Below are 25,306 nucleotides of genomic sequence, written 5' to 3' on the forward strand. Positions count from 1 at the left end.
GATCTAAATTTTACTCATCACTTGCTGTAATCCTAGTGCACTTGCTAGTGTAGATTGCTAACAACATTGAGCCTTCATTAAAGATTCTAGTTGCTTTGCAAGGGCTGCCATTTGGTTCATTGGTGGATTGCTGCTCTCTACTTGGTGGACTGGGGTGGTCTCTTTCCTCTTGATGTTGTAAGAGTCAGCGATATGCCACTGAAAGCTAGAAGATGTCATCTCATCTATTAGCTTGTATGTATCATTTGGATCTTTTCTTATGAGGGACCCTCCTGCTACGGCATCAATTGTAGCCCTAGTGGTGATTGATAGGCCACTGTAAAAGATTTTCTCTTGTCTCCATATCGGGAAATCATGATGAGGACATCTCCTCAAAAGCTCTCCAAATCGCTCCCATGCCTCGAATAAGGATTCTGCTTCATATTGTTGGAAGCAACATATCTCTGTCATAAGCTTAAAGGACCTCGATGGGGGAAAGTACTTTTCCAAGAATTGTTGAGTTAGATCCTCCCAAGTTGTGATGGAATTGGTTGGGAGTGAGGCAAACCAAGCATTCACCTTTTCAGATACCGAGAATGGGAAAAGACATAGTCGAATAACATCGTTGGGGACTCCATTGTATTTTATGGTATCTGTCAATCGGAGGAACTTTGTCAGATGAAGATTGGGTCTTCGTTGGGCATGCCCCTAAACTGTATAAAATTTTGACCATGGTTATGAGTGTTGGTTTCAATTCGAAATTGTTTGCCTCCACATTAGGTGCCGCGATGCTTCCAGGAGTGCCTCTAGCAGTGGGTGTCATGTAATATTGAATTTATCTCCTTCTCTCTGCCATTCTTTGCTCTCTCACTTCTTTTCTTTGTCTACGAACTGTTCTTTCAATCTTTGGATCAAATAAACAAGTTGTAGAGCACTTAGAACGAGTGAACATATATTAAAAGAAATTGTGAAATAAAAAAGAATTAAAATAAAATAAAAATGAAAATTATAAAATATAAAAAAAGAAATTTAACAATAAACAAAACAGAATAAAAATAAAATAAAACATAAATTGCTCAAATCAATTAAATTTGCGAAAGTGGATGTTTTAGAGAGAAGTGTTCCAAGGCAACTAGCGCGTGGTCACTCTTGCTGGTGAAAGTGAACACACGCACTACTTGACCTCCTGCCTTGTCACTCTTATCAACAAGAGTGATAACGCACATAATCGGGAATTTCTATAAATACCAGAAACGCTCAGATTTTTGAGATCTTTTGTTCATTTTTCATTTCCACTTTGTTCTTGGGTATGGAGAAAGTCTAAGAGAGAGATTGGGGACGAACTTCGAGCTCCAACCTAGAGGAATCAAATTGGGGATCGACTGAAGATGGCTCTTCTGTTTTCTTCCTCTTCTTCTCTTTCTTTTTCTTTCTCTGCTACAATGGCTGTGTACTTTCTTCATAGTTTGGGATTGTAGATCCAAAATGAACATGTTGAATTGATTCTGGATCTGGATTTCACGTTTTGGAATGGATTGAGTGATTGATTCTGCACTTTACGTAGTAATTGAATGGAAAATTGATTAACTAATTTCAGAGGAACTCTTGTCAATGGAAATTGAATTTGTTCTTCAGATCTAAACCAATCACCAAGATTATAGCTTTCTTAGGGATAAGAAACTTGATCTTGCAATCCTCTGGTTTCTCACACTTAAAGCAACATTGAATTGAATCAGATCTAAGGAATTAGAGTGATTTAATTGAATGTTAGGTTCACTTAGTTAAGCAATTAACCTGTGAATAATACAATGTGAAACTGATTGTCATTCTTTCCAATTACTTGTAAGTTCAGAACTTTATTGATTCAACATTGGAGTTTCGGTGAAGCAACTCCCTAGCTATGGTTTCTACCTCTGTTTTCTCACATTTGCTTGTTCATTGTTATGTTTTTCTTCTGATTTCAATATTTGTCAATTTTAATTCCAAACACTCTTAGAAATTTGTGAAGCTCAACTAATTATGGCCTTGTGAAGTGGTAATTAAATACTTTTATTCCCAGAGATCGATACTTAGGACTCTAACACAATTCTATCATTTTTATAACTTGCTACATCAACACTAGTACACTTGCTAGTCAATTCAACTTCTGTTTGAAGTGTGACAATTTTTTGGCGCCGTTGCCGGAAAATTTGTGTTTCAATATCATTAGTAGCAAAAAGGTAGCTAGATTGAGCATTTACTTTTGTTGTTTTGCTTCCAAATTTTTCTACATTTTGTGTAGTTTTCTACACTATTTTCTGCTGTTTTCTGCACTATTTTCTGCATAAGTTCGTTTTGCATTTTTCTACATGGCTTTCTAATTTTTTCTGCATAATTTCTGCACTATGTTTGCTGCATAAAGTTTTTGTATTCTTTTTCATTTTTCTGCATAATTTCATTTTTTATTTCTCTGCATAATTGTAATTTCCATTCTGCATAATTTTCTATGTTTTCTGCATGTTCTATTTGCAGTTTTCTGCATAATTTCTGCATCATTTTCTATTGAATTCTGCATGATTCTATTTTGTATTTCCTGCATAACTATTTAATTTTTTTTTTTGCATAATTGCATTATTGTTTCTGAATTTAGTTGTAGTTTACTGCAATGTTTTGCAATAATTTTTTGCATAATTCATTTTTACTTCATAATTTTCTAGTTTTGTTTATATTTTGTTTACTTTCTTTTTGTATACAAGGAAAAACCAAAAATAAAGCTGCTCTATTGTTTGATCTAGATACAAACAAGGCTCTTAAGCAATTGAAAGGTGAAGTAAAGGTAAGGAAGTTGCAAAAGAAAGTGCAGAAGATAACATCCACTTTTGAAGAACCAAGTGTGACCCAAACATTACCAAAGGAGAACAATATGGATGAAAACAACTGGACAAAGACTTTGGGAGATTATGCCATTCCAACTATGCAGGGTTATAATTCAAGTATTGTTAGACCAACAATTGAAGCCAACAATTTTGAGATCAAACCTGCATTAATAAAATTGATACCGCAAGATTAGTTCTCTGGAAATGTTTTAGATGATCCTAATCTGCATCTTTATAATTTTCTGCAGCTGTGTGACACCATTCGTATCAATGGTGTAAGTGAAGATGCTATCCGCTTAAGATTATTTCCCTTTTCTCTTAAGGACAAGGCTAAATATTGGCTTCAAGCTCAACCATAAACAAACATCACTACTTGGACTGACTTAGTGAACAAATTTCTAATTAAGTACTTTCCACCATCAAAATCTGCCAAGCTGCAAAGTGAAATGACCTCTTTTGTTCAACAAGATGGTGAATATCTTTATGATGCATGGGAAAGATATAAGGATCTGCTGAGAAGATGTCCTCATCATTGTATTCTAGAGTGGATGCAAATCCAAACTTTCTACAATGGGATGAATGTTGTCACAAGAACCATGGTAGATGCAACAGCAGGAGGATCATTGAATACTAAAACTATAGAGAAAGCTCAACAATTAATTGAAATGATGGCAAATAGCATGTATCAGAGTTTCAGTGAGAGGCATGTTGCAAGTAAAGGACAAATTTGAAGCAAAGACACTTGAGACTTTGATCAACCAAAATCAAATGAAAAATCAATTACTTTTTGAACAACTTGCAGCCTTAACTCAACAAATCAATACTTTTCAAGCTGGAACTGTAAAAACAAGCAACTTGATATGTGATTTTTATGGAGGAAATCATATGAATGGAGCATGTGATGTATTTACACCAGAGCATTAAGAACATATTAATTAATTAGGTAATTTTAAGAGATCTCAACTTCCGTTCCATTCCGATTTTAAATATCTAGCCAATAGAAGTCGACCACATTATCAATGGAATCAATAAAGTCCTGCATCAAAAAGTGATATTGTAGCAGCACCATTGTCCTATGCCTATTTTCAGCCTCCATGGTCATATTGTCAAACTTTTTCATCTCAACCTTCAATAGAGCCACAATTTTCAAAATCTTTGTCTGAGAGGATGAATGAATTGGAGGAAACACTGCTACAATTTATAGAAGTTACACAGTCCACTTAAAAAATCAAGAGGAATCTATGAAGAAGTTGGAGACTCAAATAGAACAAATTTCACAGCAGTTGACACATAGGGATGCGGATAGATTTTCTAGCAAGTGCACTAGTAATTGCAGCAAGTAATTAGTAATTTTTAGGATCAGAATATCGTCTCCACAGGGAATTAGGAAATCAATTATCATTTCACAGATTAATCACCATTTGAGCATACAAATTTGGAAGATTTGCAACATTCAAAAGTCAAGAACCAGAACAATACAAAGAATTAAACTTGCTGTAAAAACAGAATGTGAAAGCTGTGATGAAATGAGATAGGAATGAAGAATAGTTAGGAATTTACTTCACAAGAATGTCAATATTAATTCAATTATACTTCTGAATATTCAAGCAATTGGTTAATTGACAATCAGTTTCACATATAATTAGTCAAAGGTTAATCCCTTAACTCATTGACCCTAACAAACCACTAATCCCCCCTAATCCCTTAGGTGAAGTTCAATTTCATGTTGCACTAAGACTTAGAACCGTAGGATTGCAGAATAAAGTGTACTTATCCCTAAGAAAGCCCTAATTCTGGTTGTTTATTCAGATCAGAGAATCAAATCCAATTCCCATTGGCAAATGTTCCTCTTTGATTAATCAAATGAATTCCCATTCAAAGATCATATAAAGTGCAGAATTAACAACTCAATTAATCCAAAAACTCAAATTTCAGAAGCAAGAATCAAATCAATACATCAATTTGAGTTCCATAAACTCCTAACTATGGAGAATTACACAGACATTGTGATAGAGAAAGAGAAAGAAGAAGAAGAAGATAAAAAACTCAGAAAAGCCATAGCCACTCCTCTCTCTCACTCTCTCCCAACGAGAATCTAACAGAAAAATTGGAAAATGAACAAAAGACCCTGAGTTCTGAGCTTAAGACATGTATTTATAGAAATCCCGATTCTGCGCATTATCACTTTTGCTGATAATAGTGGCCACGCAGACGCTTATGTGGTTTCTAGAAACTAGAACTATCACTTTCGTTGCTAAGAGTTGCAACGCAGAAGGTCGAGATGTTGTGCGTAATCACTTTTATGAGTAAAAGTGGTCACGCACAACTTGTCAAGTTGAGGGCTCTCTGGAACATCCACTTTCAATGATAAAAGTGGTTACACAGAATACTCTAAAATTTTTCTTTCTTAGGAACATTCACTTTCGCCAGTAAGAGTGACCACGCAGAGCTCGCTGAAGTTCTGCCTTCTCTGGAATGCTCACTTTCGCTGATAAAAGTGGTTATGCAGAGCCTGTTGAGTCTGAGGCTTCTCTGCAATACTCACTTTTGCTGGTAAAAGTGGTTACGCCCAGACTTTACTTCTTCCTTGAGCTCTGGAGTGATCACTTTCATTGACAATAGTGATCACGCCCAGCCTGCATTTCATTGTTCTTATGTTTTGGAGTCCAAAACTGCTATTCTCCCTCTTTTTTTCCATTGATATTCCATTTCCATAAACCTAGCTCAGATTATTCCTACAAAAACAAGCATAAATTTCACAAATGTTAAGCTAACTACATAATAAAAGACAACCTTCAATCATTCTATTTTTCTAATTTTGCTATTATTTCTTACATATTTTCCTTATCAAATGGGTTAGAATTACACTAAAATATGAGTCAAAATATGTATTCATCACTACCCCAAACTTGAATTTTTGCTTGTCCTCAAGCAAATCAAACTAAACCAAGGGTAAGTTCCTCCATTTTCAAATTCAATTAACAAACTGCTTTTCTCAGATTTTCCAATTTCCAATTCTGTGTTTTCTGCAAAATTTTCAATCGAGTTGTTCATCCAAATACTCATCATGATATTCATACTGCATAATCACCATTGAGTAAGAATTGCTATCTATGTTCATATATTTCATCAAAATTCATGTGAGCACAATTAGTAAACATGATCACAGCTCTCTTGGAAATGTTTCTCTCATCACTCAATAATGTTTAGGTACTGTTTTCTCTCTAAATCATCAATTTAACTATACTCTAAATATGCTTGCCCATATTCTCAATCTCCTCTGCTTAATACAGTCAATCACACATCCAGAGGACTTTTTCAGGTTATAACATGGCTAAGGTGAAGGTAGGTATTGAACAAAATGGAAAACAATACATACACTTTCAAAGGATCAGAGACATTTTGAGTGAATGAATTTAAAACTAGCATGGAACTGCACTATTTTTCACTAATTCTCTCAATTATGCAGCACACAGATTCATTCGTGCAGTAATTCTAATTTTCCTTTCTTTTTTTTCTTGCTTTCATTCACTATTTTCCTTTTTATTTTTCTACAGTACTTTGCTACATATTTTTCATTTTTCTGCAGCACTTTTGCTCTTTCTTTGCTGCATATTACTTCACACTCAAAACTTAGATAGCTTGCTATTCCCCACCCCAAACTTAGAACATTGCTTGTCTCCAAGTAATTAAAATGTGGATGTCACCCCAAACATAGTTTTAAAACTCATTCTTGATTAAACTCACTATGCCTCTTTTCATTTGAATGGTAAAATTGGTTTTTCAACAAGGCTTATAATGAGGTAATTTCAAGAAAAGTGATATTAAGCTCAAAAGGGTGACTAAGACAATTAAGCACAAGGAAGGCATTTAGGCTAACTAGGCATAGTCAAACATGGCCTCTATCACATATGTGAAAACTGTAAATGGCATATTCAATCAAGAAACCAGACAAGTTCTAGAGGGTGTAGCAAATTATGATTAATCACAGATGAAAAAGAAGCATGCAGCTCAAGTCTCACTAGGGTTGTGTAAATGACATGTTAATCAATGAACTCACATTTCACTTTTCAGATTTATATGCACCTAGTGGCAATACTGCCTCATTTTGAACATATAAGTGTGATTTCATTTTGAGAATTGGAAAAACAACTTAAAAAGAACAAAATCAAGCAAAATTCACATAATTATCAATTGAAAAAGCAATTATTTCACAGAAGACAGTTCAATATCTATTCTACTTAGTAAAATTTCAGTGTATTGTGTAGCTAACACATGAATCAAGAGGTAAAGAATAACCCCCTTTTATGGCAGCTTGTGCATGTGTGAACATCCATTGTGTGTGAGTGTTGTGATTGTGACATTCGCTGCACAAAACACCAAAAACTTATCAATTGGCAAGTAAAAAGGTAATTAATTGGAAAGCTAACAGATATGCAGAACAAAGATGTAAAAATTAAACCAAATTGTAATTATAACCCTAAAAAGATTTGAAACTTAATTACAGGGATCTACAAAATTCCTAATGACAGAAAATAAATTCCTAAACTATTCATCTGCTGCATCCTCAGCATCTGAGGAGTCTTCTTCCTCTTCTTCATCAACTTCCTCCTCCTCATCCTCTTCCTCTACTACCTCTTCATAAGCTTGTTATGGGAAATGGGTCTTATAGATTGGCAGATCCTTGAAAACTGAAGACCGTAGACACTGAGCATTCTCTGCTAATTCTGGAGTTTGATACATTTCATCCTTAGTCATCCCCATTTTCTGATCAATATTTAGCATCACACACTCTAATAGCATTATGCCAGCTTTAACACTGCTATGCAACTTAGTTTGTCTCTCAGCTAATTGATTCTGCCTTTCAGCCATCAACTTCAAGGTCTTCTTCATCATCTTCAAGGTCTTCTTCATCATCATTGGCTTCTCTTTTTTGAATTGAGAGGGAATTGGATCTACTGTATTGCAGGAAGTGGTAGCATATATTTCTTTCACCATAGAGACAAAAATGGGAGGTGCAGACCTAATTCTTTCTTGGTAATCTCCAACCTTGGCCCCTACATCCTCACAAAGTAATGTTATTAATGAAGGAAAGGCAAGTGAATCTCTCTTGGTTTTCAGAATATTTAAAATACATTCACTGATGACCTCTCCCACATCAATATATAAATCATTGACTATTGCAAAAAGAAGTTCTACCCTTTTCACAGCCAATATTGAATTGTGTTTGACTGGCATAAAGGAGTTCAGAATGAAAGTGCTCCAAACTTTGGCAAATGGCAGCAGTTGTTTGGTGACAATGCATTTGGGCTTCTTGGACTGGTTCAACTTCCAATTTGTTCCTGGCTGCCTAATTCTTTGCAGAATTTCCACATAGTCCTTGTCAGGGCTATTCTTAAAGACATTGAACTCCAGCTGTCCAGGTTGTTGTGCAGAATTTATGTTCAACACTTTGTTTATGTTTGCAGGAGTAAAGTCCACTCTCATCCCCTTCACCATTATGAACTTAGGAAATTTGTCTCTTTTAAACCTCACAGCATTGGTATAAAACTCCTGGGTTATTTCCCTCCAACCCATTCCAGCTAAAGAACAGAAGGATTCCCAATCCCTCTTCTGAATTTCTTCCTTGTATTTTGGGTAATTGTCTCCAGCTATTTCAAAAGCTCTGTCTGGGACAATCTTCCTCCTCAGAATATTTGCCTTGAAGAAGTTCTCATGGGCAATACTTTTGAACCTTGGATCATAGACTTTAATTGAAGATGAAGCTAATGCACCATCTGTTCTGGCCTTCTTTGATTTAGGAGTATTTCTGAAGGTTCCAGCTTAAATGTTCCTGTTGGATCTTCTTTTTGGAATGCTGCTGGAAGATCCAGTTTGATTCTTTCTAGAAGAGCCCACTGGTGTGTTCAAAGAGGTTTTGGCCATTTTTAGTTGCTGCAATGCACAATAAAAATGTGAAAGCTAACTTCTTGCAAAACACCAGTTGCCTAAGTATAAAGTTCTGTAATGAAAAATTTTCAATCAAACAATTTAGAGAAACTCCCTTCTTCTAACAACATAACATGTATTCTGCTCTAATGTTGAGTTAACATACTATACATAAGCACCACTACACATCATTAAGCATTGATAACCAGAACATGTTAACTCCTAATATGTAAAGTCAGCGTGCACACTCTCAAATCATTTCATGTTAACGCAGAAAATAGAGCATGGCATATCAGTATGCAGATAGAAAAGCACAAGTGCACAGATTTGAACAACCATGTTTAAAGAATTTTAAACTGATCTCCCTAATTTTGTAAATTCAGAATGCACACTGTCACAGAAATTTATGGTAATGCAGAAGAAGATTTACAAGTCTCAACCAATTTTTAAACACAGTTCTTCAACTCACACAATGTCAGTAAAGAGCTATTTTATCATCATACTGCAGAGTTGATTATCATAACATTTTTCAAGCATTCAATTGTATTTCATAGCAACATATTCCTTCAAATAATCACACTCAACAATTTCACTTCAAACATTTTCACTGAAATCTTATTATGTCAACCCAATTTCTGCAGAAATTTTGTTCATATAATGTCCACCACTGTATAATGCAGGTTTAAATTTTCTAATAAAATCATAAATGACAGTGAAAACTTATTCAAAGCCTTGCCCATTTCTATTGTTGAATCAAATCATATCAGAACAATGTCCTATTACTCATTCGAGATTTTCTTCTAACTTTAAAACCAGAAAACATACAGATGCACAACCTTAAACAATCAGATTCAGAGAAATTTAAATATTCCTAATTTGGAAGTTCGGACTGCATTCACTATTACAAGAAACAGGGTAGGAGAGAGCAATATGTTCAGGTTTCAACTAATTTTCCATACATGGTTCTTCAACCCAATCATTTTTAGCAAAACAATTCAATCAAAGTAATGCAGATTCGAATCTTCTAAAAAATGACAGGGAAACTTATTTAGTGTATTGTCCATGCTTTTATTGAGTCAAATAACCTCAAAACAATTTCCTATTACCCCCTTTTTTAGTTACCCCAAAATATTAACACAGAAAACCCTAATCCGCTATTTCAGAGAGAAGAGGATTGCGTACCTGACGAAAAAGATGTAGAAATATGGGGGGAAAACCTGCTGCTGCTAGGTCGACACACAGGAAGATTGAAATCGCACAGAGCGCTCAGAGAGAAGAAGAATTTTTTTGGGTGCAAGGTGTATGCGTGTTCACTTTGGTTTATATTTATAGTCACACGTGGGAACGTGATGATTTTAAGCAAGAAAAGTGAACGTTTTATCATTTAAGACACTCAGTGTGGTTACTCTATCTGATTAGAGTGAGCGTTCTAGAGAGTTAAATTTTTTGGGTAAGGGGCGTGTTATCACTATTGCTGGGAAAAGTGATAACGCGCAAGTAGTGTTGCAACTTTTTTCACACAAAGGAGTAACGCACATAAGAGAAATCAAACTTACCTGTGCGTAACCACTTTTGCCAGGGAAAGTGAGCATTTTAGAGAGTATGTTTTCTCATCTGCCTCTGCGTGATCACTCTCATCAGTGAGAGTGACTGTTCCAGAGGAGCGTGTTTACCTTGATGCCTCTACGTGATCACTTTTATTAGTAAAAGTCATTGTTCCAGCAGAGATCTTTAAAATGCATTCTCTGCATAGCTTCTTTCCTGCAAAATAGTGACTCTTTTCATTAATCAAATGCATCTAAAACCTCAATTAACTCACTTCTCACACTCTAATCCTTCAATTTACTTCTCACAACCTCAAATCTCTACTTGATTATGATATTCAATTCAGAAAATCAGATGCAGCAACATATTTGCAGAATTTGCATAGAATTGTAAAACATGAATATGCAGAATCCTAATCTTTCAAATACACATTCACCATCTCAAATCTCTAATCAATTATGATATCCACTTCAGGAAATCAGATGCAACAGAACTTGCAGAAAATTATAAGACATGAATATGCAGAATTATAAATTGCAAAAACTACAGAATATGTAAATATGAATTGTAAACATCTAAAACAATACAAAAAACTTAAAGTGAGTTAGAAATGTGAGTTGCCTCTCACAAAGTGCTTCTTTAATGTCACTAGCTTGACATTAGTTGTTCCTCACTCAAGAGGAACCAATTTTAAACACACTTGGGCTTTCTCAATTTGACCTCCAAGGTAGATTTTCAGTCTTTGCCCATTCACCTTGAATTCTCTGCCATCCTTGGGATCTGCTATCAGTATAGCACCATATGATGAGACTTCTTTCACCACAAAAGGTCCAGACCACTTAGATTTTAACTTCCCTAGAAACAATCTTAACCTTGAATTAAAAAGTAACATAGACTGCCCAGGTTTTTGGTCCTTTCCTTGTATATTTTGGCAGTCTTTTGTTTCCTGCACTAGCTTGGTCAAAATTCAACCATTTTACAGCCCAAAAGGCTTTATGTTCTAGCTCCACTAGTAAGTGGCAGGCCTTTCCATACACTACCTGATAAGTAAACATGCCAATTGGTGTCTTGAAGGTTGTCCTGTATGCCCACAGAGCATCATCCACTTTCTTGGACCAGTCCTTCCTTGAATTACTCACCACCTTCTCCAAAATCTGTTTTATTTCTCTGTTGGAAACCTCCACTTGACCACTTGTTTAAGGGTGATAGGGTGTATCTATTCTATGCTTGACTCCATACTTCTCTAGGACTGATTCTAGATATTTGTTGCAGAAATGGCTTCCTCTATCACTTATCAGAATTTTGGAAACTCCAAATCTTGAGAAAATGTTCTTTTTGATGAATGAAATAACAGTCGTTGCATCATTAGATCTGGTAGGAATTGCTTCCACCCATTTAGGCACATAGTCCACTGCTACTAGCATGTACTCATTCGAGAATGAAGTAGGGAAAGGACCCATGAAGTCTATTCCCCACATGTCAAATAGCTCTACCACAAGTATGTTTTGCAGTGGCATCTCATTTTTCTTGGAAATATTTCCCATTCTCTGGCATCTATCACATCTCTCCACATAGTTCTTAGCATCCTTAAACAATGTGGGCCAGAAAAGACCAAATTGCAGGACCTTGGCTACTGTCCTTGAACTACCATGGTGTCCTCCATATTCTGAACTATGACAATGCCACAAAACATCTTTCCGCTCTTCCTCTGGTATACACCTTCTCAGCAGCTCATCTATTCCAATTTTGAACAGTAATGGATCTTCCCACACATAATATTTGCTGTCATGGAAGAATTTCTTTCTCTGCTGCCAACTCATCCAATTTGAAACATGATTTGTAGCTTTAAAGTTAGCCATATCAGCATACCAGGGCTGGAATTCAATCTTGAATAAACTCCCATCTGGAAACTCCTCTTTTATTTGCTCCACTTCAAATGGTATTGCTTCAAGTGGTAATCTTGACAAGTGGTCAGCAACTCCATTCTCCTTTCCTTTCTTGTCTTTGATCTCTAACTCAAATTCTTGAAGGAGTAAAATCTACCTTAATAAGTTGGGCTTGGCATCCTGCTTTGACAAAAGATACTTAAAAGCAGCATGGTCAGTGTAAACTATAACCTTGGACCTATCAAATAAGACCGAAACTTGTCAAATGCTAAAACTATAGCTAAGAGTTCTTTTTGAGTAGTAGTGTAATTAATTTGTGCAGGGTTAAGAACTCTACTAGTATAATGAATAACATGCAATTTCTTGTCTTTTCTTTGGCCTAAAACTACTCCTATAGCTACATCACTAGCATCACACATCAAAAGGTAATTTCCAATCTGGTTTAACAAGTACAGGTGCAGAAATTAATTTTTCTTTCAAAGTATTAAAAGCTGCTAAGCACTTATCATCAAAAACAAATTCTACATCCTTACTCAACAATTCACTCAATGGCTTGACAATTTTAGAAAAATCATTAATGAACTTGCGATAGAATCCAGCATGTCCCAAAAAGCTTCTTATTCCTCTAACATTTACAGGTGGAGGCAGTTTCTCAATTACTTCTACTTTTGCAGGATCTACTTCCATTCCCCTTGCTAAAATCTTATGTCCTAAGACTATTCCTTCTTGTACCATAAAATGGCATTTTTCCCAATTGAGCACAAGATTTGAGTCTTGACAACGCTGCAAAACAAGAGATAAATTACTAGACACTGATCAAAAGAATTACCAAATACAGAAAAATCATCCATAAAAACTTCTATAATTCTTTCAATCATATCAGAAAAAATGGACAACGTGCACCTTTGAAAAGTGGCTAGAGCATTGCACAACTCAAATGGCATCCTTCTATATGCAAAAACTCCAAAAGGACAAGTGAATGTTGTCTTTTCTTGGTCTCTTGGGTCAACTGCAATCTGGTTGTAAGCAGAATATCCATCTAGGAAACAATAGTAGTCAAACCCAGCCAATCTCTCCAGCATTTGGTCAGCAAATGGAAGAGGAAAATGATCTTTCCTTGATGCATCATTCAACTTCCTATAATCTATGCACATTCGCCATTTGGTTACTGTCCTAGTGGGTATTAATTCATTTTTTTTCATTTGGAACAACAGTTATACCTCCTTTCTTAGGCACCACATGAACCAGACTCACCCATGAACTATCTAAAATTGGATAAATAACTCCTGCATCTAGTAGTTTCATCACCTCTTGCCTCACTACCTCCTTCATAGTTGGATTAAGTCTTCTTTGAGATTGGACAACAAGCTTGCAATTCTACTCAAATAAAATTCTATGCATGCAGAAAGAGGGATCTATACCTTTCAGATATGAAATCTTCCATCCTAGTGTAGATTTATGCTCTCTTAACAATCTCAAGAGCTTTTTTTCTTGGTCTTTCTACAGATTGTTGTTTATTATTACAGGTTTGTTATGGCCCTCTTCAAGAAACGCATACCTCAAATGAGAAGGTAATTGCTTAAGCTCCACTTTTGGCTCATCTTTCTTCTCTTCTTCTTGATGTAGTTCTTCCTTGAGTTGGTTTATTTCCTTGTTCATACAGGGAAGGGAATCTAATTGCAGAATGCAATCTTTCATTTCCTCATCTTGCTCTTCATGAATACTACATTTTGTTGCAGCTAATGTGCTTTCCAAAACTGCACTTTCATCAAATTTCTCCAAGGAATGCGGTATCACAGCATCTATTACATCAATCTTCTGTAGCTCATATCATCACTTGGATGTTTGATGGCCTCAAATACATTAAAAATGACTTTCTCCTCTTGTACCTTAGCATTAATTCACCTTTTTGCACATCTATCAAAGCTCTCCCTGTTGCTAGAAATGACCTTCCTAGAATGAGAGGGATATCAGCATCTATGATGAATCCACATTTTACTAAATTTTTATACATCATTTATTACTTTTTATAGAAAAGAATAGACTTAGATAGTGTAAATAAGATGAATATTCCAATTAGGCTAAATAATATAGATTTCTTAGTTTTTGGTTAATTTACATTGATTTAGATAGTTTATTTTACATGTTTTGATCATTTGAATATTGTGGCAGGAATTCCCAAGCTTATTTTGAAGAATTATTGGATTTTGAGGAATTTGAGGTGAAAGTAACTACTTTCAAGATTGATAGTGACAACTACAGCAAGCCACTTCAAGCAAAGGGACCAAAGTGATCACTTTCAAAGCTTAAAGTGACAACTACAGCAGCCCAGAATCCACTAAACTTGCGCGTGGTTACTATGAAAGTTCATAGTAATCACTCCAGAGCATGAAGAATTGAAGGTGCTGCGCGTAGTTAGTATCAAAGTTTATAGTGATCACTCCAGAGAGTCCAAAATGTCCCAGTGCTGCGCGTGGTTACTATGAAAGTTCATAGTAATCACTCCAGAGAGGCAAAATCCAACTGATGTTGCACGTCTTTACTATGAAAGAATGAAAGTAACTACTTTAGAGGGCGTCAGATTTAGTATAAATAGATTTTTGCCAAATTAGGGTAGAGAGTTCCTACACTTTTTGAACCTTTTCTCTTCTTTACTAAATTTAGGACGTTTTCCAGAGCTTAGGGCAACCTTGGGTGACAACCAAGGGTTCAACCTAGGGTTTAGTTTCTCATTTCTCTTGCTTTTACATTAATGTTAATGAATTTTCTGCATTTCCCAATTGCGTTTTTGACCCCCATTTCCATGGAGGGCTAAATTTTGTGTAATTCTTGGTAAGTTCACATAGATTCTTGAGTTCCTTGAATTTAATGATAATATAATTCCTTTCTTCTCATGAATTACTTCTTCCTTGTCTCTTGAATTGAATTAATGGTGAATGAGGGAGATATTGCTTAATTAACCCTAATTCGTTTAAGGAGATTCTAAATTAGGGATTGCTAAATCCTAGATTTAATTCTAAGGTTGCGTAACTTTGGGATGAGAGATTAGAGTCTAACAAATTGCGTAATTTCGTTGGGACCACAAGGTTGATTTTCGCTTGTTAAATTAACCTAATTCATGGGAGAAAGGATGAATGTTAAATCTTGAGTGGAATGAGGATAGAATCTTTGTGGATGAACTAAGGATTGTTGTTTTCTACATATTGTTTGAATTCTAACTTCTACACTTTAGTTTGCCACACTGCATTTTTGTTTGCTGCACTATACTCTGTTTTTGCTGCATAATTCTACAAAATTCGTGTTTGTGTGTTGCATATTTTTGTTCCATAGTTTGCAATTTCTTTCTATTTTTGCTATTTGGTGTTAATGCTTTATTTTACTGCACTTAGATGTTAGTTTTTCTTCATAATTGTCATTTCTGCATTTTTACTGCTTCATTAGTTTCCTTCTTTTCAATTTTTCATAGCTAATTCCTAATGAATGACCAGATAAAATCTGGGAGATTTATATCCTCCAAATACTGAAATTGATAGGACATTCCATAGGAATCTTAGGAACCTTAATAGACAAAACTCTGCACATACTGAGGAACCATCTTCTCCTGCACATATAAAGGAACCATCTTCTCCATCTTCCATATATTCTTTTCTGCATTCTTTAAATTATGAACCTTTAGAAATGGTAGAAAATGACCTGACACTTGAGGAGCTTGCCGCACCGGACCTGACTTACCAGACTTTGTGTATCCAATACCCGGATATGGATGCCCTTTTTGTTCTTAAAACTGGCCTAATCCATCTTTTGCGGAAATTTCATAGTCTTGCAGGTGAAGATCCACATAAACACCTCAAGGAATTTCATATTGTTTGCTCTACAATGAGACCACAAGGTGTGCCTAAAGAGCATGTGAAATTGAAGGCTTTTCCGTTCTTTCTTATGGATTTGGCTAAAGATTGACTATATTATCTTCCACCTGGCTCTATTACAAGTTGGGACACCCTCAAGAGATTGTTCCTGGAAAAAATTTTCCCTGCCTCAAGGGCTGCCTCAATAAGAAAGGAAATATGTGGTATTAGGCAGCTAGAGAGGGAAAGTTTGTATGAATATTGGGAGCATTTCAAGAGACTTTGTGCTAGCTACCCCCATCATCAGATAAGTGACCAGCTCCTAATCCAATACTTCTATGAGGGCTTACACCCAATGGATAGGACCATGATCGACGCAGCTAGTGAGGGAGCCCTAGTTGACAAGACTCCCGCTGCCGCTAGAAACCTCATTAAGAATATAGCAGCTAACTCTCAACAGTTTGCTACAAGGAAAAATTCCATCATGTCCAGGAGTGTTAATGAAATTCAAACTTTAGATTCACACAAGCTGGAGCATAAGCTAGATGAGTTGGCTTCTATGGTAAAACAGTTGGCATCCATCCAAAAGAATTCTGCTGCATATACACCTCCACCTCCATCCATTCCAGCCATGCTTTGTGGAATTTGTTCATCTATGGATCACTTTGATGAATCCACTTTTTATTATATTTTTACTTGCCTTTTTGGTGCTCCTTGATAGAAAAAATGGACTTAGATAGTGAAAATAATATAGAAATCACATTTTGAGTAAATATCATTGGTTTATTAGTTTTTAGTTAATTTGCATTTAATTACATAGATATAAATTGCAATTTTAATTATCTTGATAATTTTGCAGAGTTCCCAAGTTAATTTTGAGAAATCTTGGCCCTTGGATGAAAGTTGCCCCCAAAGTAGCCACTTTTAGGAGCAAAAGTGGCAACTACAGCAAGTCTGGGCATTAAAGGTTCCAAAGTAGCCACTTTCAAGTCCAAAAGTGGCAACTCCAGAAGCTCCAGGGACGCCAAATTGGAAGCATGATGTGCGTGGCCACTATTGCCTTTCAAAGTGGCTATGCACATCCAAAGTTCCCACTTTCAAATCCAAAAGTGGCAACTCCAAAGACCTCCAGGGACGCCAAATTGGAAGCATGATGCGCGTGGCCACTATTGCCTTTCAAAGTGGCTACGCGCATCCAAAGTTCCCACTTTCAAGTCCAAAAGTGGCAACTCCAGAGAGCTCCAGGGACGCCAATGTTGAAGCATGATGCGCGTGGCCACTATTGCCTTTCAAAGTGGCTACGCGCATCCAAAGTTCCCACTTTCAAGACCAATAGTGGCAACTCCCGAGAATTGACAGATTTACGAGAATTGCGCGTGGACACTTTCAAAGGCAAAAGTGGACACTTGGCTGACATCCCTAGAATCAGCCCTTCCCTATGCATGCACCGGATTTTGTTAGAAGAGGGATCCAAGCCAGTTAGACAGCCCCAGGGAAGGGTAAATCCGATCATATTGGAGGTGGTGAAGAAGGAGATCACCAAGCTACTCCAGGCAGGCATCATCTACCCGATATCAGATAGCACATGGGTGAGCCTAATGTAGGTGGTGCCCAAAAAGTCAGGGATTACAGTGGTGAAGACTGAGAAGGATGAGCTCTTATCCACTATAGTGCAGAACAGCTGGAGAGTCTGCATTGATTATAGGAGGCTCAACCAGGTGACCAGGAAAGACCACTTTCCTCTACCTTTCATAGATTAGATGCTAGAGCGCCTGGCACGTAAGTCTCACTACTGTTTCCTAGATGGATTCTCTGGTTATTTTCAAATATGCATAGCTCCTGAGGATCAGGAGAAGACCACTTTTACATGCCCATTCGGTACATTTGCATATAGGAGAATGCCATTCGGGCTTTGCAATGCTCCCGGTACATTTCAAAGATGCATGTTGAGCATATTTTCTGACTTGGTTGAGCATTGTATTGAAGTCTTCATAGATGACTTCACTGTATATGGGTCATCATTTTCTACATGTTTAGTAAACTTGGATAGAGTTTTACAAAGATGTATAGAGACTAACCTTGTTCTGAACTTTGAGAAATGCCATTTTGTGGTTAGGCAGGGGGTAGTCTTAGGTCATATAATATCTGAGAAGGGAATTGAGGTAGATCCTGCTAAGCTTAATGTCATTTCACAACTTTCTTACCCCTCTTATGTTCGAGAGGTGCGTGCATTTCTTAGCCATGCAGGTTTCTACAGGCATTTTATCAAGGATTTTTCCAAGATAGCCCTTCCTCTCTCCAAGTTACAGCAGAAAGATATTGATTTTGAGTTTGGAGCCAAGTGCAAGGAGGCGTTTGATTGTCTTAAGACAGCCTTGACCACAACCTCCATCATTCAACCACCAAACTGGACACTTCCATTTAAGCTCATGTGTGATGCATCCAATTTTGCTGTGGGTGCTGTCTTGGCACAGCGGTTTGGTAAGGATCCACATGTCATTTATTATGCATATAGGACTTTGGATCATGCACAATGTAACTATACCACAACTGAAAAGGAACTATTGGTCATAGTATTTGCTTTGGATAAATTTAGATCATACTTGCTAGGGTCAAAAGTTGTGGTGTTTACTGATCATTCTGCTCTTAATTTCCTTTTGAAAAAGACAGATTCGAAGCCAAGGCTAATAAGGTGGATGCTTATACTTCAAGAATTTGATGTAGAGATAAAGGATAGAAGTAGAGCACAAAATTTGGTGGCAGACCATTTGAGCAGGATAGAGGGAGTCCCTAAACTCACTCCTCTAAAAGATGATTTCCCTGATGAGCAACTATTAGAGTTGTGTACTTCAAAGTTACCTTGGTTTGCTGATATTGTAAACTTTTTAGTTGCAGGAGTTTTTCCAGCAGATGCACAAAGGAGTAAAAGGGAAAAGATCAAGAATGATGTCAAGCATTACCTTTGGGATGTCAAGCATTACCTTTGGGATGAGGATTTGCGACAAATATTTTAAACACCTCAAGGAAAAACCCATCATCAATCTACCTCCATATCTAGTATAACAAAGTCTAAACAAAATATAAATTTGTCCACCTTGACTAAAAGATCTTCCACTACTCCATAGGGATATATATATATATGATCTGTCAGCCAATTGTAATGTAATCCCAATTGGCTTCACCTCCTCAATTCCCAGCTTCTTTATAATGGCTAAAGGCATTAAATTTATGTTAGCTCCCAAGTCACACAAAGCTTTTCCAACTGTGCAATTTCCAATGGAGCAGGGTATGCTAAATGACCCTGGATCCTTTAACTTTTGAGGCAGTTTTCTCTGCAAAATTGCACTGCATTCTTCAGTGAATGGTACCAATTTTTCCATGTCCAACTTCCTCTTGTTAGACAAGAGCTCTTTCATAAACTTTGCATATGAAGGCATTTGTTTTAATGCCTCTGCAAATGGTATATTAATTTGGAGCTTCTTGAACACATCAATGAACCTTTCAAACTGTTTTTCTTTTTTAGGATCTTATACTCTTTTTGGAAAAGGTAATCTCTTGTACTACTCTTCATTAATAGGCTTGCAGGCCTGCTCAAATCTCTGTTTCTTGCCCCTTTTTTCTTGGTTGTTACTGCAGTTTTCTTCTTCTTCTCTCCTCTTCAGCATAGTGTATTTCCCACTTTCAAAATCTTCTTATTTCAGCTCACTTTTCTCATTCGAATTTATGACTTCATTTTTCTTTCTTGGGCTGGAGACCACTACTCCACTTCTAGTGGTTATGGCTTGGCATTGCTCCTTTGGGTTCACTATTGTGCTACTAGGAAACCTTCCATCATCTCTATTGGCCAGTTGCTCAGCTAACTGCCCAATCTGTGTTTCTAGCTTCTTTATAGAACTTTCTTGATTTTTTAAATTAGTTTATGTCACCTTCATAAATTGCAGTAGTGTCTCTTCAATTCCATTCACTTTCTCACTCAAGGGTCTTGAATTTGAATACCCTTGGTTTTTCTAAAATTGTGCAGAAAAACTTCCTTGAAAATATTGTTGCTGGACTTGAGGAGCTGCACTTTGGAACGGTGCAATAGCTGTATTTCCTTTTACATTAGAATTCTGTGGATTCCACTTAGAAAACTGTTGTCCTCTCTTGTTATTTAGCTGGAAACCAGGTGGATATGGTTGTTGTGGCCTTTGATAATTGTCCATATAGTTGACTTGATCAGGTTGTTCTATAACTGTGGGATCACAAGCTCCATTCACATGGTTGCCACCACAGAAATCACAACTCATTTGTGAATTTTGAATCACACTAGTCTGCATATTACTTATTTATTGAGTCAAGGCAATAAGCTGTTCAGAAAATTGTTAATTCTGAAGTTGATTTTGAGCAAACATGGCTTCTATGGATTTTACATCATATCCTCCTCTCCTTGAAACTTGTCTTTCATTCATATTCTGATACATCGAAGATGCCATCATTTCTATGATTTACTGGGCTTCTTCCAAAGTCTTTGAACTCAATGAACCACCAGCTGCTACATCTATCATGGTTTTAGTTGCAGCAGTCATTCCATTATAGAATGTTTCAAGTTGCATCCACTCAGGTATGCGGTGATGAGGACATTTCCTTAATAACTCCTTGTATCTTTCCCATGCCTCATACAAAGGCTCTCCATCTTGCTGAACATAATATGTAATCTCCCCTCTGATTTTTGCAGCTTTTGAAGGGGGAAAATACTTTATTAGAAACTTGTTCACCAAATCAGCCCATGTTGATATACTCCCTTGTGGCTGGGCTTGAAGCCAGCACTTGGCTTTATCCCTCAATGAGAATGGGAATAATCTAACTCTAATTGCATCCTCACTTACCCCATTGAATCTAATCGTGTCACAAAGTTGCAAGAAATTGGAGATGTGCAGATTTGGATCTTTTGAATGGTGTCCAGCAAATTGGTCTTGTTGTACCAGATTTAGAAGTGCAAGTTTTATCTCAAAGTGGTTGGCCTGAATTGTAGGTCTCAGAATAGAAGAACTGAATCCTTGTAAATTAGGAACTGCATAGTCCCCTAGTATTCTCAGTCTTGGTTGTTCTCCTATCTTTAGTTGTCTTAGAATCTGACTGGGTTGAGGTGGAGGTATAGAACTTTCATGTTCCTCTCTTTGACGTTGCTTAAATCTTGCTTCACTTCTTAACCTCATTAGAATTGGGTTTATCTCCGGATCAAATATCAAAGTGGCTTTATTTTTGTTTTTAATACAGATTATGCAGAAAAATATCAGCAAAATCATATCAAAGTCCAATCTAACAACTGCGGAATTATGTAGAATTACAGAATCATGCAAAAATTGTCTACTGTATCCTACACTTATCTTTAAAAATCAGAACAGAGTACTTGAATATAATACTAACTACAGAGAAAAATTAAGAAAACAAAAACTCAATCTACCAATTTTTCTGTTAATGATATTGAAACTCAAATTCCCCAGCAACAAAAACTTGTTGTTGGAATTCTCTACACTAGCAAGTGCACTAGGAATTGCAGCAAGTAATGAGTAATTTTTAAGATCAAAATATCGTCTCCATAGGGAATTAGGAAATCAATTATCACTACAATCACCATTTGAGCATACGAATTTGGAAGATTTGCAACATTCAAAAGTCAAGAACCAGAACAATACAAAGAATTAAACTTGCAGTAAAAATAGAATGTAACGGTTGTGATGAAATGAGATAGGAATGAAGAATAGTTAGGAATTTACTTCACAAGAATGTCAATGTTAATTCAATTATACTTCTGAATATTTAAGCAATTGCTTAATTGACAATCAGTTTCACATATAACTAGTCAAAGGTTAATCCCTTAACTCATTGACCCTAACAATCCACTAATCCCCCCTAATCCCTTAGGTGAAGTTCAATTTCATGTTGCATTAAGACTTAGAACAGTAGGATTGCAGAATAAAGTGTACTTATCCCTAAGAAACCCCTAATTTTGGTTGTTAATTCAGATCAGAGAATCAAATCCAATTCCATTGGCAAATGTTCCTCTTTGATTAATCAAATAAATTCCCATTCAAAGATCACATAAAGTGCATAATTAACAACTCAATTAATCCCAAAACTCAAATTTCAGAAGCAAGAATCAAATCAATACATAAATTCGAGTTCCATAACCTCCTAACTATGGAGAATTACACAGACATTATGATAGAGAAAGAGAAAGAAGGAGAAGAAGAGAAAAAACTCAGAAAAGCCATAGCCACGAGATCCAATCCAATCCCTCTTCTTGAAGCTTCGAGGTTTGACCCACTCCTCTCTCTCACTCTCTCTCAACAAGAATCTAACAGAAAAAATGAAAAATGAATAAAAGACCCTGAGTTCTGAGCTTAAGACATGTATTTATAGAAATCCCGATTCTGTGTGTTGTCACTTTTGCTGATAATAGTGGCCACGCAGACGCTCATGTGGTTTCTGGAAATTGGAACTATCACTTTCGCTGCTAAGAGTTGCAACGCAGAAGGTCGAGATGTTGTGCGTAATCACTTTTATGAGTACAAGTGGTCACGCACAACTTATCAAGTTGAGGGCTCTCTGGAACATCCACTTTCAATGATAGAAGTGGTTATGCAGAATACTCTGAAATTTTGCCTTTTCTGGAACATTCACTTTTGCCAATAAGAGTGACCACGCAGAGCTCGCTGAAGTTCTACCTTATCTAGAACGTTCACTTTCGCTGATAAAAGTGGTTACTCAGAGCCTGCTGAGTCTGAGGCTTCTCTGGAACACTCACTTTTGCGGGTAAAAGTGGTTACGCCCAGACTTTACTTCTTCCTTGAGCTCTGCAGTGATCACTTTCATTGACAATAGTGATCATGCCCAGCCTACATTTCATAGTTCTTGTGTTTTGGAGTCCAGAACTGCTATTCTTCCTCTTCCTTTCCATTGATATTCCTTTTCCATGAACCTAGCTCAGATTATTCCTACAAAAACAAGCATAAATTTCACAAATGTTAAGCTAACTACATAATAAAAGAAACCCTTCAATCATTCTATTTTTCTAATTTTTCTGCTGTTTCTTACATGTTTTCCTTATCAAATGGGTTAGAATTACACTAAAATGAGTCAAAATATGGATTCATCAATGGTTGAGTAAATGGGTGGATGTGTTGTTGTTCACAGTGTGAATGTGCCGTGAAAGGCTAGTGGAAAGTGAGTCACATGCATCATTCATTTGAAACATAAATTAATTGATAAATATTTGATAAAGTGTAGCTGTTTTGTGATGATGATTCAATGTGAATTTGATGAAGTTTGTGCCTTAAGGGCTGTTTGAGAAATGAATGGTGAACAAAGTGTTTATGTTGATTTGATGGATATGCTTGTGTACAAAGACCATGAGAGTGTGAAAAGAGTTTGATAGACTCTAAGTCTGAACGACTATCCTTGGTGGAGAGTGAAAAATTGAGAGGTAAAGCCATATGAGTTTGGGAATTAATTCACTTGCTTAAGGATAAAATGATGGTTTGGAATGGTTTAGACATTGATTAGAAAATTAGAATACTAAAAATGGAATTGGGGTAGTAAGGACTCATGAGGTTTGGGTGATAGAAATAAATTAATTTAAAGAGATTAGACATTTAAAGGAAGCAAGTGTTAGAATAGGTTTATGATCTAATAAGATTGAGTGAGTTTTCAGGTATGATAGGAATGAGGAAGTAAAGGTTTAGTTTACTAAGAATGAAATTGGTAATGAGATTTCAAGTGGTTGATTTGAGAGTTAGTTTACTAAGAGTGAAACTTGTGATGAGATTTCAAGTGATTTGATTTGAAAGGTTTGATTGGTTGAGAGTGAAGTTGTTGATGAGATTACAAGTAGTTTGATTTGAATATTGTTCACCGAGGTGCTGCACTTGGCTTAATGAAATTATGATATAATGAGAAACAAGAATATGTTTTGAGTCCATGAATGAGTTGGACATCTATATCTATGATAATGAGAAATGATAATGTGTGAGTCCATGAATAAGATGGACGGTTGTACTGGTGATAATGAAAAATGATAATGTGTTTGAGTCCATGTTCGAGATGGACGACTGAATTTGTAAAATGTTGATGAACTGATGAAATTTGATTATGATGAAAGCCAAAAACTGGTTATTGATGTTGACCACATGGAGTTTGCCATGATGGGATCCCTATATGGCTATTTTTCTATCTGTGCATTTTGCTCTGAGATGGCTATGTTAAAATGAGAAAACTTGTGAAAGAAAATGATAAGCTTTACGACATGCATCATACTTTTACAAGTGATAAGGCATTAACAGTGTACAACTGATGGTGTTGGAGGTTCAAGTCCCATGTCAGACCTACAGGGGGTGGTAAAAAGGGAATAATCGACCTAGGGGGCGCAGTTTAGCTCACTGTGGCTAGGTCGTGAGCATGCAAACCTTTGCCAAGCCTGACAAGAACCACACATTCAATGGTCGTTGAGGTCCATTCCCAAAACTAATGGGTGTATGCGTCTAATTAACTACTGATGGGCGTATGCGTCCGATTGATCATTGATTATGATATATCTATATTTCTATTTTTGCTTTCATAGGGAATGGCATCCTCCGATCGCCTTGTTGATTTTGGTGGTTGATGACTTGATGATTTTGGTGATAGGATCCCCATGTATCATTTTCATATTGTTGAAACATGAGAGACTATATGGAGGAGGTTGAAACTTGCATTCATGCATCATATGCATTACTACTAGGTATTGTTGATTGAGTCTGGAATTTGGTGCTGAGTATGACTGTCGTTTTTCCTCTGATATCTTACTAAGTACTTAATAATGCGTGTTAATTGTTGATATTGTTTGTGATTGTGACGCCACCTTCCTTGGGGTATGGCTGATTGGATGATTGTTTATGTGTGGAGAACTCACCCCATTGATTTGTCTTGTGTTGTGCTATTTCTCTTGTGTATATATATAGATGGACATGAACAAGGTGAAGGCATGGAACCTACCTTCTGAGAAGGATATTTGCTACTTATTCACCCCCTCGCACTGCTGAATGGATCGAGGAGAACGATAGAGATCTTGCTTCTACTTTTAGTCCTTCTTCCCCTAGTTCTTTTGAGGAGTTTGATCTTATCGAGGATTATTCTCCTTACAATTGATGTGATGATTTTATATGTTTATATTATTAGGGGAACTACTCTTAGGGAGTTTGGTTATGCTAGAATATGTATTTGGATAATGTTATTATTTTAAGTTGTGTTA

The 25,306-nt window shown here is 36.4% G+C and overlaps 4 non-coding genes across 4 annotated transcripts; 2 read left to right on the forward strand and 2 right to left on the reverse strand.

The window, feature by feature from the left end:
- Window positions 1-349: 349 nt before the first annotated feature.
- On the forward strand, window positions 350-456 carry LOC113848727. Its single transcript, XR_003501987.1, has one exon. It is a non-coding gene; the product is annotated as a small nucleolar RNA R71 (small nucleolar RNA).
- Window positions 457-3,265: 2,809 nt separating this feature from the next.
- Window positions 3,266-3,372, reverse strand: LOC113848568. Its single transcript, XR_003501832.1, has one exon. It is a non-coding gene; the product is annotated as a small nucleolar RNA R71 (small nucleolar RNA).
- Window positions 3,373-16,242: 12,870 nt separating this feature from the next.
- LOC113848652 lies at window positions 16,243-16,347 on the reverse strand. The gene has a single exon (XR_003501916.1). It is a non-coding gene; the product is annotated as a small nucleolar RNA R71 (small nucleolar RNA).
- Window positions 16,348-20,640: 4,293 nt separating this feature from the next.
- LOC113848712 lies at window positions 20,641-20,747 on the forward strand. Its single transcript, XR_003501973.1, has one exon. It is a non-coding gene; the product is annotated as a small nucleolar RNA R71 (small nucleolar RNA).
- The last annotated feature ends 4,559 nt before the right edge of the window (window positions 20,748-25,306 follow it).

Source organism: Abrus precatorius, unplaced genomic scaffold (genome assembly GCF_003935025.1).
Source record: "Abrus precatorius isolate BTA unplaced genomic scaffold, Abrus_2018 Scaffold8, whole genome shotgun sequence".
NCBI classification, from domain to species: Eukaryota; Viridiplantae; Streptophyta; class Magnoliopsida; order Fabales; family Fabaceae; genus Abrus; species Abrus precatorius.